General features: G+C 38.0%; 1 protein-coding gene across 1 annotated transcript in view; it reads right to left on the bottom strand.

Annotated features, from left to right (window-relative positions):
* Positions 1-22,634, bottom strand: part of apba2b (amyloid beta (A4) precursor protein-binding, family A, member 2b) — a 70,884-nt gene that overhangs the window by 29,310 nt on the left and 18,940 nt on the right. The window contains exon 2 of the mRNA XM_079454410.1: positions 22,528-22,566. The gene's annotated coding sequence lies outside the window, so the exon portion shown is untranslated. The remainder of the gene's footprint in view (positions 1-22,527; positions 22,567-22,634) is intronic.

Genomic DNA, 22,634 nt, shown 5'->3' on the forward strand with positions numbered 1-22,634 from the left:
AGCTTTGTCAGAAAGTTATTTAAAGGATTCAGTTGAATGGGGTCAGCTGTTAAATTTAAGTACACAATTACCTAATACCAATTTAGGGCAACACACTACCAACCAATGCTTATTTTTTCAGTCTGTGGTGTAAAAAGGTTGCATTAGCAATTACAGAAAAAACACTTGTTTACACAAAAAATGGTCAGGTCAAAGTGTCTGAATAATTTGGTCTCAAAATGTACTGGTAGAACCTTTGGGTATAATATGTCACAGTTGAATTTTTTTGGTTAACCTCACTTACATAAATGAACAACAGTGACTTGCACCCGCAAGTAAAAACCTTTTTGGTTTGACTGTATATAAAAAACAACATTTTACAAAGGCACTTGACTTAAAATGTATGAAGTTGAAGTGTGTAATTGTAACAAAAAGGCAGGCTAGGCACATGCAGTAAATATATATTTCAAAACTTCTGGATCTAACAAATTTATTTTTAGGTTCAACAGCACAGCCCTCAAACCAAACGCGATCAAGGATTCTAACCACATGATTATGGTGATATTAATGCCCATCAACAAACTCCATTGGATTAGATTCCATAACAACAGTACATCACATGCACAGTTACAACACACCAAATCATCTAACACTAATGGACAAGAGCCCACCTCAAGGAAACACTGATCACCATGATGGTGACTTGTGTTAGTTGGGAATGTTCTTAGAACATTAACAAAACTGGACATTTTGTATGTTTTTAACCTATAAGGAACGTTCTTAAAACAAACTTTTGTTTGCTGGGCATTTCACCTCCAAGATCGTCTGAGACCAGGTATAATATCTATATTGGTTAGATCGGCTCTGTGAGATATAATCAGGTCTAGTGTATGATTAAATCGATGAGTGGGTCCTTTAATGTGTTGTGTTACCCCAAAAGATTGTAGTAGTTCTGTAAACGCCAGTGCTAATGCATCATTAGCGCTATCTACGTGGATATTAAAATCTCCGACAATTAGTACTTTATCAACGTTAACCAATATATTATACCAAAAAAGTGACAGATTGCAGCTTTAGAAATTAAGTTGCCTTTTACATTTAATGGTTAGACTTTCTTAACAATTATAGAATCTGAATATATAGATAACAAATGTCAATGATTCATTACTTATATATTACATTATTTCTGTTCTATCAACCTGCTCAACTGTCACTGTCAAACAAAAGAGAAAAAAGGACTCATCCACACATCTGGTGTGCATAGTTCAGATTTGAAACTGAGTTCAGTTCCCACAGTGCAATTCTTTTTCCTTCTGTTCCTCCTGCATGTCTGGGCACTTTGCAGGCTCTTCACATTCAGTGATGTGTTCCAGCGTAGGAACCAAGTGACGCCTGGCACAGCCAGATATCCGTGCTGCCTCCTGTAAACAGGCTTATTTATTTCTGAAATGAGTTGCAGCCTTAACTCACAGTCAGAGAATTTTCTGGTTTCCTTGAAAATGCTTCTATACTTTCACTTAGAGGATATGAGTTAACAGATGAGGGAATTCAATACTTCCTCACCATCCATGTAAAGGAGAAATGTGCAACAGGACCTGCAGTGCTGCTTCCTCCACAACAGTCTTTGCGACAAAACAATGGCTGTAAGAGAGTCATTCTTCATCTGGTGCTGAAACAGCAGATATAGCCATGAGCCAAATAGTTCCTAGACAATGCACATTCCAGCTGTTATATTCAACTTTTATATACAGCAAGCACACCTTGAGAATGAAACATACAATATATCAACAATTTGTATTCAAAAGAATCCAACCAGCCTTAAATTAAATTAAGGAGGTAATCATGGTCATCATCATTTCACTTTCTCTTACAGTTCCAGGCAATGAGACCAAATGTGCATTAAAGCGTCCAAAAACAGTGTAAAACAATCAGGTTGAAAGTAAACAGAAGTGACTCCAGCATCAGCGAGGGCTAATCCTCTTTACTATTTTGGACGTTTTTTAGCCAATGGGATGCTAACACCCGTTAACGACTTGCTTTATCAAGCGTGGCTTAGCCATTAAAGACCCAATTAAAGTCATGAAAGAAAGTCAGCTGAAACAATTCGACTTGCACCCAATAAATTCATGGTATACTTCACTTCTGAAGAGTCTGTTAGTTTGTGGCACATTATGAGAGCACAATCCATGCCATTTGGCATGAGAAATGTTTTCATGCTAACAAAAACATAGCCAACCAGAAGTACCATGGTAAGACAATGTTTTTTGGATATGTACCTTTGTGCTTTAAAATAAAGTTGAAAGCAAGATATGGAAGATCAACTGTGTAAAATAAATGACAGGATAATTTGAAACTGGACAGAAGTCCTGCTGTGCAGCTGCTCTCTTCAGCTCCTGAATATAAATCTTCCATACTGTTCAAAATAAGTGTGCTTCATGATGATATAGGGGCCGTTTACACGAGACTGTTTTCAAGTGAAAGCGCAAAACAATTTATGCGATTTGGCTGTCCGTTTACACGGAAACGGCGTTTTGGAGGACTGATAACACAAACTTTTTAAAACCGGTTTCAAAGTGTAAGTTTTTGAAAACCACGGCGATCTCATTTCCGTGTAAACCCTGAAATACGCAAGAATGAGTAAACGAGATAGTGTGCATGTGTATTAGGTGTGGGGGTGTGGTATGCGCGTGTACATCCAAACACAACTAAGAAGAAAAAAATACATCAATGGCGGATAACATGGGTTTTTTTACACTGCGCAATAGTTTGTTAACGCTTTTTTAGATTTAAAAAAATTGTAGATTTAGATTTACTACACCAGTGCTATAACCACCAGCGGAGACAACATATTACCTACAGCAAAATCTTAACACTCAATCACGGCGACGAAGGGGTTTTTAAATGCCGCTTTTGACCCGGGAGGATGAGTAGATGGTGGTACAACTTTGTCGATGGGGTTCTTGACGGGCTTCAATGAAAGGAAACCTTTCGAATGTCCCAACTTTTCGCCATCTTGTTTGTTTGTATATATACGCACGCTTCTCTTCACTATGAATGAGGAGAAATTAAGCTCTCTGTATTGTATAGTCTCTTTAGCGACGGAAGTCCGCCTTCCAATAAACCGCCAATCAATCGTCAGGGACTATTTTTTCTTGACAAACTGATGTCGTAATACAGGGTTTTAAGTATTTTTGCGGATCTGTGTAAACGCGGATTGTTTAATAACGTTGTCGTGTGTTCGTGAAAATGTTCAAATCCGCAAAAGAAAAACTTTTCAGTTTTTCATTGTGTAAAAGTGGCCATAGAAGAACAGTTTTTGGCCGGATTTTTCCAATAAGAACCTTTAACATCTGACAAAACGTTCAAACGGTTCATTTTAAAAGAAAAAGATTAATAAAAAAGAAAAATGGTTCTTATAAGTGAATGGTTCTTTGGTGAAATAAAAATGGTTTGTCTATGGCATTATTGTGAAGAACCTTTTTGTAATTGAAAAGGGATAGTTCACCCAAAAATGAAAATTCTGTCATCATTTAGTTAGCCTCATACATTCAACCCGGTATCAGGCCGAACCGTGTAACAGACAGGCTGGTCCACTGGAAATAGCGTGTCAGTCTCACACTTTGCTGCCTCTTGACATGAACATGACACGCATGTATGAAGGTGATTTTCTGATGTTTATATAATTCATGACGTGTACTGGTGTACATGTTATTTTTATCTACGTTTATTGCTTTGTGCGCACACTTTAGACGCATTTTAGCATGCAACCCCACCCCTAGACCTAACCGTTTATATATTATATAATATAAAACACATAACAGGCAGATACAGTTAAAGATGGTATTTATTCAAGTGCAATTGCAATGAAGTGCTATTATTCCAAGTGTTCCTAGCCCAAAGATCCCCTTCTTTGACCATAGTGTACACACACACACTGTTTACATTTTAGGCAATACACAGAACAAAAGAAGACCTGTACGTAATGTTTTTATACTGTTTTTGATGTTTTAATAAATGCGCGTGGCTGACTTCTATTTGCTTGTTGTGTGTTTCAATCGCTGGGAGGTGGGTAGGTTTAGGGTAGGAGTGGGGTTAAGTTCTCTCAAATATTTTATATATAAATACAAATAGGCAAAGTGCGATACTGACATGCATTTTCGAATGGATGAGCCTGTCTGTTAAACGCTTCGGCTTGATACCGGGTTGATACATTTTATTGTTCCACTGAACACAATAGAAGATGTTTGGAATAATGTTTGTAAACTAACAGTGTCATGATTCTGCCTTCTCTTGTCTTGATTTTCTGGTCTAGGGGCAGAATCATGACAGACCCACGTGTTTTATGTGGAAAGAAACATATTATTGTCAATCAGGACATAATATGCGTTCTCTCCAGTCTCGTCATTTGGCCCCGCCCCTCTCGTTCCTAGTATTGTCTTTACCCACACCTGCCCATTGTTATCTCCTTTGTTAGTCTACCTATTTAATGCCCTCATGTCTATTGTCTTGTGCTCGTTCTTTGTTTCAAGGTCCCTGTTATAGTTTCCTTGACTGCCGTGCATTTATCCTGTTGTAAAGATTTATTATCTTGTATGTTATGCCGTGTACCCTTGCGTGTTGTCCTAGTAGTGCTCTGTCTTTGGATTACCCTGTCAAGTGTGTTCCCGTTGGTTTTGTGTAAGTCTAGTTCTTTTTTGATCCCCCACGTGGGAAGTCTTTTGTTTGCGTGTTAGTGTTTATTTGCCGCCACCCCATTGTGGGTCTTTTATTTCGTGTCATTTTTTAAAAGTCTTGTTCATTCATCCTTGCTGCATGCACTTGGGTTCTTCCACCACGTTCACCCACTCCGTCCCTGACAAACAGTTCTGGGGTACCATTTACTACTATAGTAGGAAACAAAATGACTATTGTAGTCAGTGGTGCCCCAGGATTGATTGGTTTCCCCACATGATATTAAATATCTTTTGTGTGCAACAAAACTAAGAAATTTATACAGATCTGCAACAATTGAAGTTGAGTAAATGATGACCAAATAAATATTTCTGGGTGAAATATCCCTTTAATGGTGATATTCTGTAGGAGACAGAGACCAACAGTTTATATGACATATAAACCATATAGCAGAATGACTGAATATGCAATTCACAATATGATTTAGTAATGTTTTGCTTTGAATTTCCTGTCATACTAATATATACAAACATCATAAACCTGATAAAGGGGTTAGCACGATTAACATGTAAAAGACAGAGCTTCAATCCATTTTTCCAGACGAAAAATTGTTGGACATCTAACTACGATGTGTTTGATAACAAACCTTATGGAAGATATCACAGGCTCCTCTCTGCGGCTAAGCACTCAAGGGTCCTGCTTTGAGTTTGACTCTCTGTAGAAAAAGAAAGCTCTGCTCTCTCATTTAGATTCTGAGTCTGCTCCTGTCTGTCTCTCAATCTCTGCAGGGAGGGGACCGTGTACAACATGCATGCTAGATCCTATACCTGCATCTCTTTACATGTGCTTTTAGATCTTAGTGCTGATTTTGACCATAGACTTTATTAATTATGTTTTCTCTAATGGAATGGCATTAAAATGGTTTTGTTCATGTCTATCTATCCGTTATCAGTCTGAAGCAATAAACAATGAGGTGTCACGCAAATCACTAGTCCAGTACGGCATGCCACAGAGCTCGGTCTTAGGACCTCTGCTCTTTGCACTGTACATACTACCATAGACACAGAGTACATTTTCACTGCTATGCTGATGATACTCAACTCTACATTTCCTCAAGGCCTCCCAAAACACAGCAGTTCATCAGCATAATGGAATGCATAGATATAAAAAAACTGGATGAGTAACTTTTTATTGTTGAGCTCGGACAAAACAGAAATGTTACTTGGCTCGAAAAACACCATACGTAACCACAAAAGATGACCGCTTAACTATTGACGGATGCTCAATAAAACCCTCATCATCAGCTATGAATCTGGGCATTTTACTCTATAGTAATCTGTCATTTGAAAACCATGTTGCCAACCACCTGCAAAACCGTGTTTTTTCATTTTAAGAATATATCTTAATGACATTTTCAAATGCAGAAAAGTTCATACACGCATTCATGATGTCAAGATTAGATTATTGTAATGCACTGTTAGGCGGTTGCCCTTTGGGTTTATTACAAAAACTCAGAATAGTTAAAAATGCGGCAGCTACAGTTCTTACACAAACAAAAAAGTATGACCATATTTGCTCGGTCCTGTCAACAATGCAGTGGTAAGCAACGTATTAACTTCAAAATCTTACTGACTACCTATAAGACCATACACGGTTTAGCTCCACAGTACCTGAGTGAACTTCTACTACTAAACAGTTCCTGAGTTGGCTACTAAACAGTCCCTCACGTTCACTACACTCCTTGGGCTCAGGACAGTTGGTAATACCTAGAGTTTAAAAATCAAGTGGAGGGTAGATCCTTTTGCTAGCTAGCACCCAAACTCTGGAACAGTCTTCCGAATATGTGCGGGAGGCAGACACACTCTGTCAGTTTAAATCTATCTTAAAGACACATCTCTTCAACCTTGAGTACACATCACTTCTATAATACAAATCCTCTAAGGCAGTGGTTCTCAAACTGTGGTACGTGTACCACTAGTGGTACTTGAAGAGACCCCTGGTTGTATGTGACACAACAGAAAATTTTAAACTCTTTACAGTTCGTGTTTTAAATACAAATTTAGATGTGTAATACATGACTGATAAATAGGGAATACATCTCAGCCTGTGTGCCATTTTAATATAATTGTATGAATTATCGTTTATTTATCATTGGTCGATGTATATAACCCAAACTCAGGGGCATGACCGGCAGCTCAAACATTGAGCGGGAGCAGACAGGCGCTTGTTAAACTCTCTTTCTTCCGATGAGCTGTGTGCAAACGAAGCTTCTTATGTATTTCTGAACTTAAACCGCTGTTTTTAAGTGCCAATTCACCGTGTGTCTGCATCTACTCGAGATTAAATCAATGAAGCGTGTGTTGTGATTTAGTTTTGACGCACCGATTTGACAAGAGCCGCTGCAGTAAAGTGTGAGCTGTTCTCTTGATATTGAAGTATACGTATATTTTTTATCATCTGGTTTAAATATTTCCACATTGTTTGTCTTTAATATAGGTTTGTAGTCTTTCTGCAAGTCCGCACAAAGTTAATAAATCCCCCATAAAAGTCATTTACAGTTTACAGTGTTTACAGAGCACCACAGAAAAGTGTTTTGTGTCACCTATTACTGCTGGCTAGTTACTTCTTCTTGTTCTTTAGTTTAAAAACAGCTGCTAAATAAAAAAGTGTTTGTATTATTAATAATACATTGGAATTGGAGGAAGATATGTGAAGATAAAGATAAACAGCAATAAATGTGAGTGTTTTTCATATGATTGTCTATGGCGGTCATGGTACTTCAAACAACTAATTTTATTAAAGGTGGTAATTGATCTGAAAAGTTTGAGAACCACTGCTTTAGATCAACCGAAACACTTCCTATAACAACCGATGCACTTGTAGAACGGTAATTCTTCTCTAAGTTGTCTTCTAACAATTTTCCAAGGTCTGTAACCAGTCTAGATGGTGAAGCGGAAAGAGGGAATCACCACTAAACAACAAAATTGCAACTGCAATTAGCTATTAGAATATTAACATAATATAACTTTTGAGATTTTTTATTTGACCGCTATTAAACTTGACAAACATGCTTACTATGAAGCGCCACTGGACTGGGAAATGTGAACATTATAATATAAATTTGTCTTCCAAAGATATAAATACAAGCCAACATGAGTGTACAGTAAATAAAAAGCTAATTTTAGTATTAGACAATGTACAATGTTTAATTACAATCAATGCATGAATTGAAAAATATCATAATTACAAAACAACACCATTTCAGTTCTAACAAATAACATAAGTAGAACCTGAATAAACAGATAGAAAGTGTGGAAAGAAGATTCAGGCAGAAGTGGTTTAGCGTATTATAGTTATAATTAAAGCCGCAAGGGTAACGTTTTAATGAAACGTGTGAAAGAGTTCACATTTACTTTCCTGCTCTCTCTCTCCTTCTCTCTGTCATTTTCTCTCTGTATGTCCTCCCAAAGCCCACAAGCAAATCACCTGCTATTAATTGTCCTTACACTTGCCTGCTGGTTCTGTCTGCAGTGTGGAAGATTAAAACTTATATTAAAACACATAAAAACTGTAAGACTGATAAAAAATCAAATTTGTACCTCCCAAAAACAAATATGGCCCCAAGAACTTATACAAGCATGTAAGTAATAACAATGGTCTGTTTTGAAGTACAAGCTGTTAAACATTTCCCAGAATAGAATCAGACTATCCAAACCAACAAGTCCATACGATCATACGACCAAACAAGAATGAAAGACAGAATGGAGACAAATTAAGATAACAATCACGGATCAAGTTCCTTATTTTAATTTGATAGATTATTCGTATTATGACGCTCACGCTTCTAATAATACATATCGTTATATGAACTTCACTACCTTGAGTGGGGTTAAAAAAAATCACATTTTATCAAAAATATGTTACAAACATAACAATTATAGTTAAAGGTAACCTTAGAGAAAACATTAATTTCAGATTGTATTACTGTAGTATGCCCCCCTTTTGTTTTAAAGGGATACTTTACTATCAAATCATGTTTTATTCATCCTCAAGGCATCCTAACTGAATATGGAGACCATTGTTAAGACCACGGAGACGTGTCGACCAGTTCTTTTATCGATGGAAGCACTTTTTGGAGCTTGAGTCCCATTCCCATTCACTCCCATTCTACCGCTTGGAAGTAAAATGATGGTATCATAACTCTGACTGCATTATTCTTCAAGAAGAAAACCATATTCAGTTAGGATGCCTTGAGGGAGGGTAAAACATGGGGATATTTAGTAAAATTTAGAAAATTTAAAGTATCCCTTTAATCACAGCATGCACTTCCTGGAATGGGCTTCAAATGTTTGTGAAAAAAAGATAACCAATGCTTTTACAGCATAGTTTTAAATGTTCAAAATAGCAGCTTGCATGGTTTACCAGAAACAAGAAGCAGAAGATCACACCTTTGTAATAAGGAAATATTTCTTGATTTCTGAAACATTCTGTTCAGTTGCAGGTGTAACTAGATTTTGAATTATAGATCTGAATGTGGTATTTTGAACACCAAAGAACAAATATATCGATGTAGATTATTCAGTTTGAATGACCTAAAGGAATTATTAAGTCTTTGCAAGATTTTCACAGTCAGAAAAAGGTACAAAAGCTGTCACTGGAAAGGTACCCTTATACCCTAATTCAATACGGTATGTAGAATTTAGGTAGATATACAGTATGCATTAATTTAGAACCTAAATGTACATTTGAGGTACTAATATGTACTCTTAGGTGCAAAAGTGAACTATAAAGGGAAACTCCGCCGACTTCTGCCATGGTTTACTCACCCTGAAGTCGTACGATAACTCTAGGATCTCTAGGACTGTCAGTTACGTTGCTGTCTATGAGTCAGAACACTCCCAGAACTCGGGGAGAAGACTTGGACCTTGCAACGAGAGGGGAAAACACGCTGGATCTCGTTTACACAAGAATTACACTCGGACCATATCTTCTGGTTATGCTAATTCCGTCCAGCTCTGAAGCGGGTGAAAACCTGGCCAGCAGGAGCCATCTATGCTCTTCAGGACTGTTTTAAGACAACTGATTGGGACATGTTTAGGGAGACTGCAACTGACGGTGACAACACAAACCTTGGAGGAGTACACAGCATCAGTGACCAGCTATATCAGCAAGTGCATCGATGATGTCACTGTCTCCAAGACCATCACCACACACCCAAACCAGAAACCGTGGATGACTGCAGAGGTATGCCTCTAAATGTTGTACTTGCACAGATTTGCACATTTGCACTTTATGTAGTCTGTGTGTTTGTTTTAAGTATGTCTAGTACCTTGGTCCTGGGGGAATGTTGTTTTGTTTTACCATGTACTACATTGTATATTGTTGAAATGACAAAAGCCACTTGAACTTGAAACAAACATGGTCTCACTAAAATTCTTGATCACCATAAGCAGCACATTTTTCAGATAATGTAGAAAAAAGTGGTTATAAGTTGTGTGGAATGTACTGTGCGTTTCTCTCTGCTATGAGAAAAACACCCGCTGAGCGTCTGGATCACTCACTCTCATGAGCAAAACTGACCAGCGGGCAGCGATCCTGCCTGCTCCAGTGCTGTGTGCACTGCCATGCCTGTGAGCACAAAGAACAGTGGGATATGCCACAGATGGTGACAGGAGGAGCTAAGAGCAAAAAAAAGGATGAAAGGTGTGGAAAGAATTCCTGGCAGGTTGAGTGAATGAAACCCACATTTAACCTATTCTTAACTAAATTTAATGACTTCAGCCATTCAAGACAGTTTTTCAACCATCAACAACCCTGCAAAATCAAGCAACCACAAGCAAAAACAGCAGTTTAACAGGTTTTTACCCCTTCCTCTCACTCTTTCTCCTTCTGCCTCACCCCTATGCACAAACACACACACATGTACGAGCGCACACACACATCTTGGACAAAGCTGCCACTGCTTGCATCCTTTCAGCCATCTGCGTTGTAGCAGCTGCTGGGAGCTTTCAGACCCTTTAATGCCTCCAGAGCAACAGAGAGAGAGAATGAGAGAGAGAAGGTTGACCAAAAGAACACCGAGAAGCAAAAGGAGCAAGAAAATGGAAAACTGGGCTAAATGAGATGGTGTTAAGCAGAAAAAACAAGAAGAATGAGTTATCTTCCCAAATATCCCTCATTCCCTGCATTTATGCAAGCACAACACAAGCCAAGACACAAAATGAAGCATATATCTCCATTAGCAGCAGTATTAGTCTCAATTTTGCAAGCAAGAATGTTCTTCTTACGGGCTCTAACATGTATTGTGATGTACACCGCGATAACACTACATTTTAAAGAATAAATGGTTGCACTTAATCCTTAATGAAAAACAGTGTGTTCCCGGTGACACACTGAACCATACATTTCCACTTGCTGTTACAACTGAAGTTGGATGGTTTTGACAAGTAAAATCCATCTCAACCATGACAACATTCTCATAATGCTGTATCAATGTCCCCACACGAAAATGATCATCATGACCTTTCCTAGACCTGTGATGTATGAGTCATAATGGCACCTGTGTCTGCTGTTGAATACAGATTTCTGACGCACCACTGGATGTTATGTATGTCAGTATATCAGAATTTTGCAAATCTTTTGCACTTATTGAGCAGTAATGTCCAAAACATAATATCCACAAAACTTTATAACATTTTGTCTAAATATGACTATCATTTCTCATTATAACAAATGCTAGATTGTACTGGGAACGCAAGATATATTTTGAGAAATGGTTTTGTGTGCATACAATGAAAGTCAATGGAGGACAATATTGTTTGGTTACAAAAGTTCTTCAAATGATCTTCTTCTGTGTTGTGCAGAAGAAAGAAAGTCAAACAGGTTTGGAATGACATGAGGGTGGAACACAACCATGGAATTGCAGCATCAACAACAAATGAACTTTTCATCTGCCAATAGGAAACAACAGAGTTGATTAAAAGCAGACTTATGTGATTTGTGGTTTAGGGACGGGTCAGCACTCAAGGTGATGAGGTGTTTGATAAATGAAGGCTAAGAAGGAAATGGTCACGACAGGGAGAAATGCGCTCACATCATCGCAGCACTCTGTGGAGAAACATGAATAAGCTCCACCCACTGCACTGACAGCTTTTCCTCAAGTCATCATTTATTCATGAGGTTAGATATGACACAAACACACAATGCTCATGAATTTCGGTGTGTTGAGACTATCTTGTCTGAGGACAAACATGTCTCTGGTGAAGAAGGATCAGTCTGTTCAGACACAGTTTACTGTCTTTTTCCTCACAATCATCTTCCTGCTTTCCATATGAAATCAGCAGAGGTGCTCTGTGCTGTGTTTATTGTGTGTGTTTGCATATTGAGCTGAAGCAATGTTATATTCCGTTCATCCTTTACCACAATGCAAAAGAAAGCCTTGGGATATATACTGCTACTATGTAGTAATGTGCAGCTGTTAAAGAGGTTAACATTCAACTCCGTTCCGCTCTCTGCACTAAGAAGAAGACAGAGTAAGGCGGGCCTCAGGGGACCCTAACAGAAAAAAGAAAGGATGCAGACAAGTAGAGCACAATAACCTTTGCCGCACAACACCACCATCTCTGCACTTTTTTATATGTCGCCCCGAGTTGCACAGCACAGCAGAACACAGTGTTCCTCCTCAAATTTCTCAACAATAGGACATAACAGCCACAAAAATTTACTTCAAAAAGAAACACAGCACCTAGGGCAATGGGTTCAGAAATTGAGGGGTGTAGGAGAAACACATAAACATGTAATACAGTACATACTCTCGTAGGCCCCGTATGACCAGAACTAATAATGTATGATACAAATACATTTTAAAAGGCTTTGAGGCTATAGATATTTGCTTACCAGAATGATCATGAAAGTTTACAAAATTACTTCCATCACATACAGTATACGAATTTAAAGCTTTTTCCTTTCAAGACAACAAAGCAAACATATTGATAATTTATCATGCACTCAGGGGTGTATATGGGCTGCATTTTAATAAAATAAATATATTGTTGTCTGAAATAAGAACATCTCCTCCCGCTAAACCCCCCCCTGTCTGACAGCAAAAGAAAGCATATTTGTTATGTTTTGTTCCAGCCACCTATTCTGATGGGAAATACCTCAATACAAGAAATAAATGTGCACTTGTCAAGTCATTTGATAGACTCTTTAAAGCAGGGGACTTTTCTTTGAGGGCCAGATTGCAAAAGTATAAATCGGATGTGAGCCAGTTTTTTACCTTATCATTTCTTCTGTTATTTTGTATTTCTGTTGTGTTATTTATTCAATTTTGTTCCTTTTATAAGGTTGTTGTTGCTGTATACTTATAGGTCATATATTAAAACATGCACACAAATTTGCTAATAATTTTTGGCAAATAATCTATTCACCCCCAGTCCCCCAGTAGCCTACTTCCAAGATTTTCAAGAAGATTTATGAAGATGGTTGAATTAATGAAAGTCGAATTGATAATAGTAAAAACTCTAATAAATGCAGCACAAAAGTGTCTGCCCCTTGACGTTAAACTGGCGTCTCATAAAACAAAACAACTGCTCCGTGCAAGAAACAGAACGCCATTATCATAGATATTATTGCATCTTCGTATTATTGCATCTTTGTAAGTCGCTTTGGATAAAAGGGTCTGCTAAATGACTAAATGTAAATCTTCGGGTGAATTCCTATCCCATTCATGTGCCCCACGCTCTTAGAAGGGCAGATCCTTTGAAGTGCAAGTTATTGAGGGAGATGAACAGCTGTTTTTGGATTATAGCTTTTAAAATCATACATAATGAATGCAGTAATAAAACAACATAGTTTTCCCCTTATCTGACTTACATTTACATTTACATTTATTCATTTGGCAGACGCTTTTATCCAAAGCGACTTAGAAGTAGTTTTTTTTTTTTTTTTACAGTGGCACATTACTGCAGAGCAATCAGGGGTAAGGTGCCTTGCTCAAGGGCACTTCAGTCATGACCTGCTGGCACTGAGATTTGAACCGGCAACCCAACAAGCCCAACCCTCACAAGCCCAACGCTCTAACCACCAGCTGACCACTTAGACAACACTTTGTGTAGTGTCCCCTTCCTGCAGTTACTTTCAAGGGCAGAATGCGACCTATCGCGTGCGCAAACCGTCTGCATGTGGCTGTGGATTGCCGATTATAGCATAGTAAATAACATTAAGTTTCCTGGACAGACTGATCAAATCGCTTTATAAGACATCAATCGCTATGAGTCGAGGGAATTACATTTCGTATTGAATGTACCAGCATTTTGGACTATCAAAGATGTGGCGTCTCAGGTCATGCATTTCTTAAAGCACAACATTCTTAAAGTCTCTCAGGTCCACTTGATGATTGGCATGCCGCCAGTTGACTTGCACTGCTTTAAAGGGTCAGTTGAGGTAGGAATAGCTCCTAAAGGTAACAACAACACTTTTTACATAATGTGAGAAGACTTTTTGAAAGATGATCTGTCAGGGTTTCCTCCGCCCCATGACACAAACGTCTGTCTAAAACTGTAGTGGCCGGCTCAGGAGATTTTCAGAAGAAAGATCATATTTCTCATATTGTGCTTTTTCTCTTTCTTCTTATTATTTTTACAGCCCAGCAGGCCTCAGGGTTGGAGGTCATGTGCGGCTATGAGAAAAGCAGGTCTGACTCAACTAAACAGAGTGACCATAGGCCTCTTTCAATTTAATCGGAATGTAAAGCAACTTCCCTACAAATTAATTTTAATAGAATGCGAGATTTACAGACTTTTTTGCGACTTTAATATACAGCATATTAAACATTAAATTAATATCTATGCACTTAGGCTGCTACTATTCATTTAAGTGTTTTGCGTTTATACACCCTAGCTTGCGTGTTTAAATAATGCTACACCCTTAACATAGTGTAACTTGTTAATATTTGTTAGTAAATAAGAAATCCTATACTGCTAAGGTTAGATTACTTTTTTTATTGTAATTAAGATAAGATTCTTTGTTCATTCATAATACCACATGTAAAATGTTGAAACTTAAATTGTGAAAACTTAATAAATGTAGAACTTTAAAATGAACCAAGGTTAAGAAATACAAAGTATTACATTGCGCTTTAACTAATATCAATAAATTAGACCTTATTAAATGCTTACCATAAACAGCTGTATTGTCCTTCTCCAGTCTTTTAATGGGTCGCTTTCAATGCTGCACATTAAATTTTAATGTTCTTGAATAATCATGGTCTTCCGTTTTTTAATTGTACTTTGTAGGCTACATAAACAATGATTCACTCCCCAGCATAGTAACACAGAGCAGACATAATAAAACACGCATACATAATGCGTGGCAATGATCCAATACACCCACGAGTAAAACGCCATATAATATATATTTTACATTATTAAAATATTTTTGATAATTGAAGCGCTAGTGAGAACAGACAACATAAGACGTTTTTTGTAATTTTCTGAAACAGAAAGTGTTAGGCGAGTCTGACGGAAAGTATTTGGGTAGTGTTTTTCCAGCACAACGTGCTGTCTTTACTGTAACGTTAATTTTATCGATTTAATTCTGGAGCAAACCAGACAGACATAAAGAATAAAATGTGTTTAATTCCCCTCACCTTCCCTTTGTTATCTTCACTAGTTAGTTTTCGTCTTTTAAGGCCCTCCTGTTCTCTGTCCCATGCCGGTTCGCGTGTCCAAGTCCCAGTAAGGATTATTTGTTCCAGAATTGCTAGTCGTGTTTAGTGGACTACTTATTTCTTGCTGTTTGGACTTCCTTTGTTTTGCCCCCTTGTGGGAAGTTTTTGTTTAATGTTTTGTATATATTTCCGTTGTCTTGCTTACCCCATCTTGGGTTTTGTTTTAAATGAATTAAAAGTTGTTGTTACTATCTGCTGTCTGCGCCTGCAGTCATACATCTAGAGAACATCTAAATCTGTCCATAGAACGCAAATTAAATATAAGTGTGTAAAATGTCAAAATTTGGTTGAAATAATGTTACATTGTCATTCAGTGTAACAATATTTATGTACCAATTCAAACGACATGCTTATTCTGACTTGTACATATTAAAATACATAAAATAATAAGGGAGCATATTACATTTTACTGTGCTTTAAATAAGTAAAACATTCTTATTGACAAATGGGCAAAACATAGGAAAGTGGCAAATTAAGAAAATAATTAATTTGGGGTGAAGGTAAATAGTCTTTTACTTAACATGTCATAAATAGATTTTTGTTGTAAATATGCCAGACAAGATTATTATCAAACTGAACTACAGTTTAGTTAAAATCATGGAAAAAATATATAAAAGGCAAAAGCTATTTGAAATTTAGCAGAAATATTGTTAGTAGTAAAGGAAAATGTTATCTAAACACATGCTCATAAATAGTACATTTATTATGGTATCTTGTGGCTATAATGGCTGTTTTTATTTACTATGTATTTACTATATATCATTTTTAAATATAATCAGATATCTGTTTTGACCCGAAAGAGAAAATGGTTGAATAATAATACAACTTGTAGTAACAGTGGATTTCACAAAGGCAAACTCTTGCCTCTTGTCAATTGTTTGCAATTTGTGTTCTGTGTGAAACTGCCTAAATGTTTGGAACACAGGGAATATGCCATTCTGCAAGGGCATGTATACTTGTAATACAAAACACATATATGCTCACACTATGAAAAGCAGTTCCAAAAACATATTATCTGGTTAGTTCAAGCATATATACAATGAAACTTTCAATGAGCCCAGGAATGCATCACAACATACATAATACACAAAATCTAGAGGGAATGGAAAATGGGAGAAGAGATTAAATTGAAAAACATCCGACTGCTTAGAGGCTATTAGGGGATGCTTCACTCACATACTCTGTTCCACACCAGCTGTTATCTGTGCATTTCTTGGCAACACACTATGCTTGATGCCTCTGGCTTCTTGTGGAACTGATTTTGGTTGATAGACAAACTAAAGATATGAATTAACTGGACAAATTTAATCTACAATATAATAAAAGTGTTATCCAATACTGCTCTTATTAAAATTTCTGTATTAAAGAAAAATGACACTTGCATTCATTGTGTTGTATTAAAGAATCCTCGTGCCTACAGCCGAATCACATGTGTGCTGTTATCCATTACAATAGCACTTTTCTTCAATGCAAATCGGACACGTAGACTACTTTTCTCTTCAAAGCAATAGTCATAAGTTTCTCATGGCCTCCAGAATTGGATCTGTATGCATTCAAAAGCATGTGTGCAGTGGCGGCGTTTCCCCAAACTCAAGTGTATGGCCCCATTTTCAGTTTCCAAGGAACTGAATGAATGCACGAACATGCACAAAGACTTACAGATAACAAACCTGCCATCATATTGTTTATAATGGGCCTTTTAAAGCTCTAATTCTGCTGAAGACTCCAATTTATATCTACATATACCGTATACTGTGTGTGACAATCGCTTCAAACCCACAGCCAGATGTTGTCATTAAAAACCTCCAATGACAACGTTAATCGGGTGCAAGTCTAAAATATAGGCCAAACATAAAATGAAATTAACAGCAAACAGGATTAAATATAAAACTTGTTAAAGGTAATTCTTAAATATAAAGAATATGTTAACTGTAGTTTATTGCATAAGTAGCGGCGAGGTGGAAGCAGTGCAAAATCTGTGATCCAAGTTCATCCAAATTAAAACACAGGTAATCAAAAAGATGTGTGGATATTTAGTGCAATAAACTGTGACTGCGTAACACCAGCACATGGAGTACATTTTTGAATTATTCACAAATAACGTAACAAATATTATTCATCTTGCAATGTTCATACATCTGTCTTGGGCAGATGGTGAGTATTAAAATAAAAAACAATAATTGCATATTTATTGGCATATGTCGATAATAAAGACCTCCATACTACCCCTTACCATACAGTTTATTATTAAATGCTTGTTTAAATATAATTTCTTCATTTTGTTGAAAAGAAATGCCTGTATGATCTTATATGTGATGTGAAAGTGTGGACAAGTGAAAGGTGGATTTGAAGCTGTTGGTGAGTAAACGCCGTCTCTGCTTATTCCACATCCTTTCAGAGCCATTTAAAAAAAAAAAACAGACTGTCACTGGTCTAAGCACATTTCATCCGGGAGACTGGTGTGTGACTGCGTCCAACATGGCTGCTGCCTTCCTGAGTGTTCTGTCAGTTAAATGCTGATGGATGGAAACTATTGGAAGGAAGATTACGAGTCTAGGCTCAGATCTAAGGGTGGATCACTACACTATTTCACCCTTCCACTGCGTTTTGCAGGAGAGCTGAATGTCATAAGCAAAGCGAGCACTGTTGGAATTGAATCCCTTCTCTCTGCATCCACTAATCCTCTTTTGCACTTGATCAATCATGAGCCTGGCCAAAAGCAATCAGAACATACCGCAAAGAAACTGAAAAGAGAGAGCAAAAATGTGGTCTACCAACCACAATGCCCCTGGAGGATGCTTCAGTCACAACCAGTTTGCGCCGGTTGTATTGGGCTTGTTGTAGGCATGTTGAACAGATGTTTATGTAAGTAAATAGCAATGCAATAGAAACAACAGTGGATTTAAGCGACAGTCTTTCTTTTTCCACTCAATTTAAAAGCTAAACCGCAATCTACAAGTCAACCTCTGTTATCGCATTGTCATTTTTCAATGAAAGTCTTTCGAGCAACAGCCTGCCTGCCACCATTTTCAATTCCCATCATTGAAAAAATGGCACGAGGCAGCACAGCAGGAAGCAACCAGCAGCTTTTGCATTTCTGTCTCCATCTGTATGCAAATGCTTCCATTATTGCTTGATTTGTTATACTGAAGGACAGTAATACATTTCAACAAATGCAATACTTCCATACCCATGACATTGTCCTCTGCATGAAGTACAAAAACATACAAACATTTTATAATCACCAATGCACAAGATCTGAAAACATCCCACATTGCAAATAGTGTCAGGAGAAAAAATACATTGTTTTGATTTACATTTACGCATTTGGCGTAATTACATCATATAAGCACATTTGTTCGTGCCACCCATAGATCGTAAAAAAGATATAGGACGTGTCAAATTAAGTGTTAATGTTTCAGATATAGCCGCTGACATGTTGTTCTGATGATGTCATTTGGAGCCAGAGTTTGTGCAGTAGTAAGCGCAGTGTGGATCCACAGGATCATGCCCCCCCCCGTATTCCCAGATGACTCAATCGGAAACAAACAAATAATATTGCCGCGACCTATTTTTATTTTTTAGAAAAGCAAACACTTAAACATATATCAGTGTGAAAAGAACTAACTGAAATGTCAAAGTATCTTACACTGTCTACACCAGATGCGAGTGTCACATCGCGCTGCATCCAGTGCGAACTAAATTTCGAATCATAATGGATTCTATTGTTATTTGTCACATAGCATGGTGCCGCATTGCGTCCTGTGTAGACAGGGTGTAAGGAAAAATGCATTTAAGTGTAATTGGATTTTTTGGTTTGGTTTTCATAGGGTGACCATAGGGTGAGTCTTGGCCAGGATTTCGGGTGTGTCCTCCAGAGGTGGCGTTTGTTGAATACGTCGTCGAAATTCTCACATTTCAGTTAAAAAAACATTATAAAATTAACATTAATTTCTCTTAAGAGGTACAGTCATTGTAGTTTCATTCTTACCTTGAAATCTAACAGTTGGTTTTACCTAAAATAATAATCCTTGATGATGTACTGTATATGGTGGACAAATGCAACTTCCAGAGGACGCACCTGAAATCCTGGCCAGGACTTAAAATTGACACTAGTTGAATTTATTTGTCTATTTAAATTAATGCTATTTATACCATGCTTTTCACAATACACATTGTTTCCAAGCTGTGTTTGACCCCCTTTCGCCTTCAGAACTGCCTTAATTCTACGTGGCATTGATTCAACAAGGTGCTGAAAGCATTCTTTAGAAATGTTGGCCCATATTGATTGGATAGCATCTTGCAGTTGATGGAGATTTGTGGGATGCACATCCAGGGCACGAAGCTCCCGTCCCACCACATCCCAAAGATGCTCTATTGGGTTGAGATCTGGTAACTGTGGGGACCATTTTAGTACAGTTAACTCATTGTCATGTTCAAGAAACCAATTTGAAATGATTCGAGCTTTGTGACATGGTGCATTATCCTGCTGGAAGTAACAATCAGAGGATGGGTACATGGTGGTCATAAAGGGATTGACATGGTCAGAAACAATGCTCAGGTAGGCCGTGGCATTTAAACGATGCCCAATTGGCACTAAGGGGCCCAAAGTGTGCCAAGAAAACATCCCCCACACCATTACACCAACACCAGCCTGCACAGTGGTAACAAGGCTTGATGAATCCATGTTCTCATTCTGTTTACGCCAAATTCTGACTCGAAATCGAGGCAAAATTTTTCCAGTCTTCAACTGTCCAATTTTGGTGAGCTCTTTGGTAGCCTCTTTTTCCTATTTGTAGTGGAGATGAGTGGTACCCGGTGGGGTCTTCTGCTGTTGTAGCCCATCCGCCTCAAGTTTGTGCATGTTGTGGCTTCACAAATGCTTTGCTGCATACCTCGGTTGTAACGAGTGGATATTTCAGTCAAAGACGCTCTTCTATCAGCTTGAATCAGTCGGCCCATTCTCCTCTGACCTCTAGCATCAACAAGGCATTTTCGCCCACAGGACTGCCGCATACTGGATGTTTTTCCCTTTTCACACCATTCTTTGTAAACCCTAGAAATGGTTGTGCGTGAAAATCCCAGTAACTGAGCAGATTGTGAAATACTCAGACCGGCCCGTCTGGCACCAACAATCATGCCAAGCTCAAAATTGCTTAAATCATCTTTCTTTCCCATTCAGACATTCAGTTTGGAGTTCAGGAGATTGTCATGACCAGGACCACACCCCTAAATGCATTGAAGCAACTGCCATGTGATTGGTTGATTAGATAATTACATTAATGACAAATTGAATAGGTGTTCCTAATAATCCTTTAGGTGAGTGTATATTCATGTCTTAAATTCCATTAGGTCCCTATTGATAGTCCCATTGAAAGTTTGAGCAGTTCCATTCCATTTAAAATGTACCTGTCTGTAAACCATGTCCAACATACATGTCCAATTTCATTCTCAATGCATGTTTCTAAGACCCCCTCTCCCCCACACGTCAAGACTGAGAAATTGCTTTAAACAGAGGTTACGGTTGGGGTATTGTTTCTGAGATTAAAAGAAAAGTCATGATAACATGTGCTTTTCATAAATAAATGTTCAGTTGACACCAGCAGCCGATCGACCAAACAGAAGACACTTCTACCCACCTGCCTTCACAAAGAGCTTTCCCAGCCTCACCCCACCCAATACTGTTGCGTAAACCAATAAGCCCCTGTCTCTGCCCTGTTCCAAACCACATCAAAACCACAATGCAAAATACAGGTAAAATTTCTCCACATGTACTCATAATAATAAGAAGAATGAAAACATGACGAGGGATAAAGCTGCAGTCTGTTATTGATGAGACATTTAGTTCGATTGCCTGGTACGAACCCTAGTTCGATTGCGGGTGCGCACCTGGGTTTGGAAGACAGCGCTCACATCATCCACAAGAACCTAACTCTGACGTTTATCGAACCCGGGTACGCACCAAAAGTGCTAGTGTCAAGCCGTCCTTAAAGGCAGAGTAGATCATTTTGAAAATGCTTACGTTTGCCGGCTAGCAGTGTAATCATACGATCACTCCCTCTTGTGAACACGCCTCCTCCAAAACACACTTTTTTCTCAGAATGTCGTGTAGTTGTTGATGGGTATAGACAAAAAATTTTATCTACAGACTCCAGTCGGAGGATATCAAGATTTTACAACACATACTGCGTGTATCTACACAGTACCACATTTGAACGTGCATCAGAGACGTCACTCGGTATGTGCGGTGTGAGAAATCACAGGATGCGAGGGGTTACTTGCACGTGTTGACAGATTTTACCAAAAAAAGCAACGTTGTTGCCAAGACTACATTGTGGCCATTAACAAAATACAGCTCTTCTTTCCATTTAAGTATTTATTCATTCATCGTTTCATATGTGATGTTAACTCTATAGTTATATTTATTAATTTAGTGACACATCAGTTATTTAATTTTATTGATGCGGTGGAGCGTCACTAAATTCCGCTTACTCACGCTGACTTGTGGGTAATATGTGTATGATAACAGTCGTGTAGCGTATTTTAGCCTTAACCGTTTATAAAGTCGGCAAGTGTATGGTGCCTAGTTTTTAAACATCTATTCAGATTCAGGGGACTGGGGCAGTCATTTCCTCCAACCCAACACATTTCCTTCCCCCACAAACATCAACATTGGTCCTCTGAGTGTAGATTGCACAGATTAGCATGTGCTGGCGAGGTGGAGAACCTCCCCCACCAGTCCTTATTGAATTCACACACACCGTATTATATATACCACATGGACAGAACATATGTGGGTTTTATGATCAAATAGAAGGAAGCCAACACAAAATCTACAAACTCAAGATTTTGGAAAAACTGAATCGTCTAATATTCACGTCTGCTGTCATGATGATGAAATGTTTAGTAAATAATTTGTCTAAATTGATTTGCGTATTTTAGATACTAAGGAGACAGTATTCTCAGCTTGGACAGATTGAATCATAATTTCACAGAATTTTGAAAATTTCCAACAGATTTAGCACAGGAGATGTGGAAACCGTCTGCAGCGTCTGTCAAAATCCTGGATATGAGGCACAAAAGAGAGAGCCATGTGTGTGTTGATGTCTGTTTGTGCTTAGAGTATTTTCAAGTTAACAGAGGCTTACCGATTATTGCAGGGTGAAGTTTTTCTCTCAGGAATGAAACTACAAGAGAAAAACAAAAAGATTAATGACAACATTATTCTAGGAGGTTTACACAGAATGTTAGGTAT

Source organism: Barbatula barbatula (assembly GCF_947034865.1).
Source record: "Barbatula barbatula genome assembly, chromosome: 1".
Taxonomy (NCBI): Eukaryota; Metazoa; Chordata; class Actinopteri; order Cypriniformes; family Nemacheilidae; genus Barbatula; species Barbatula barbatula.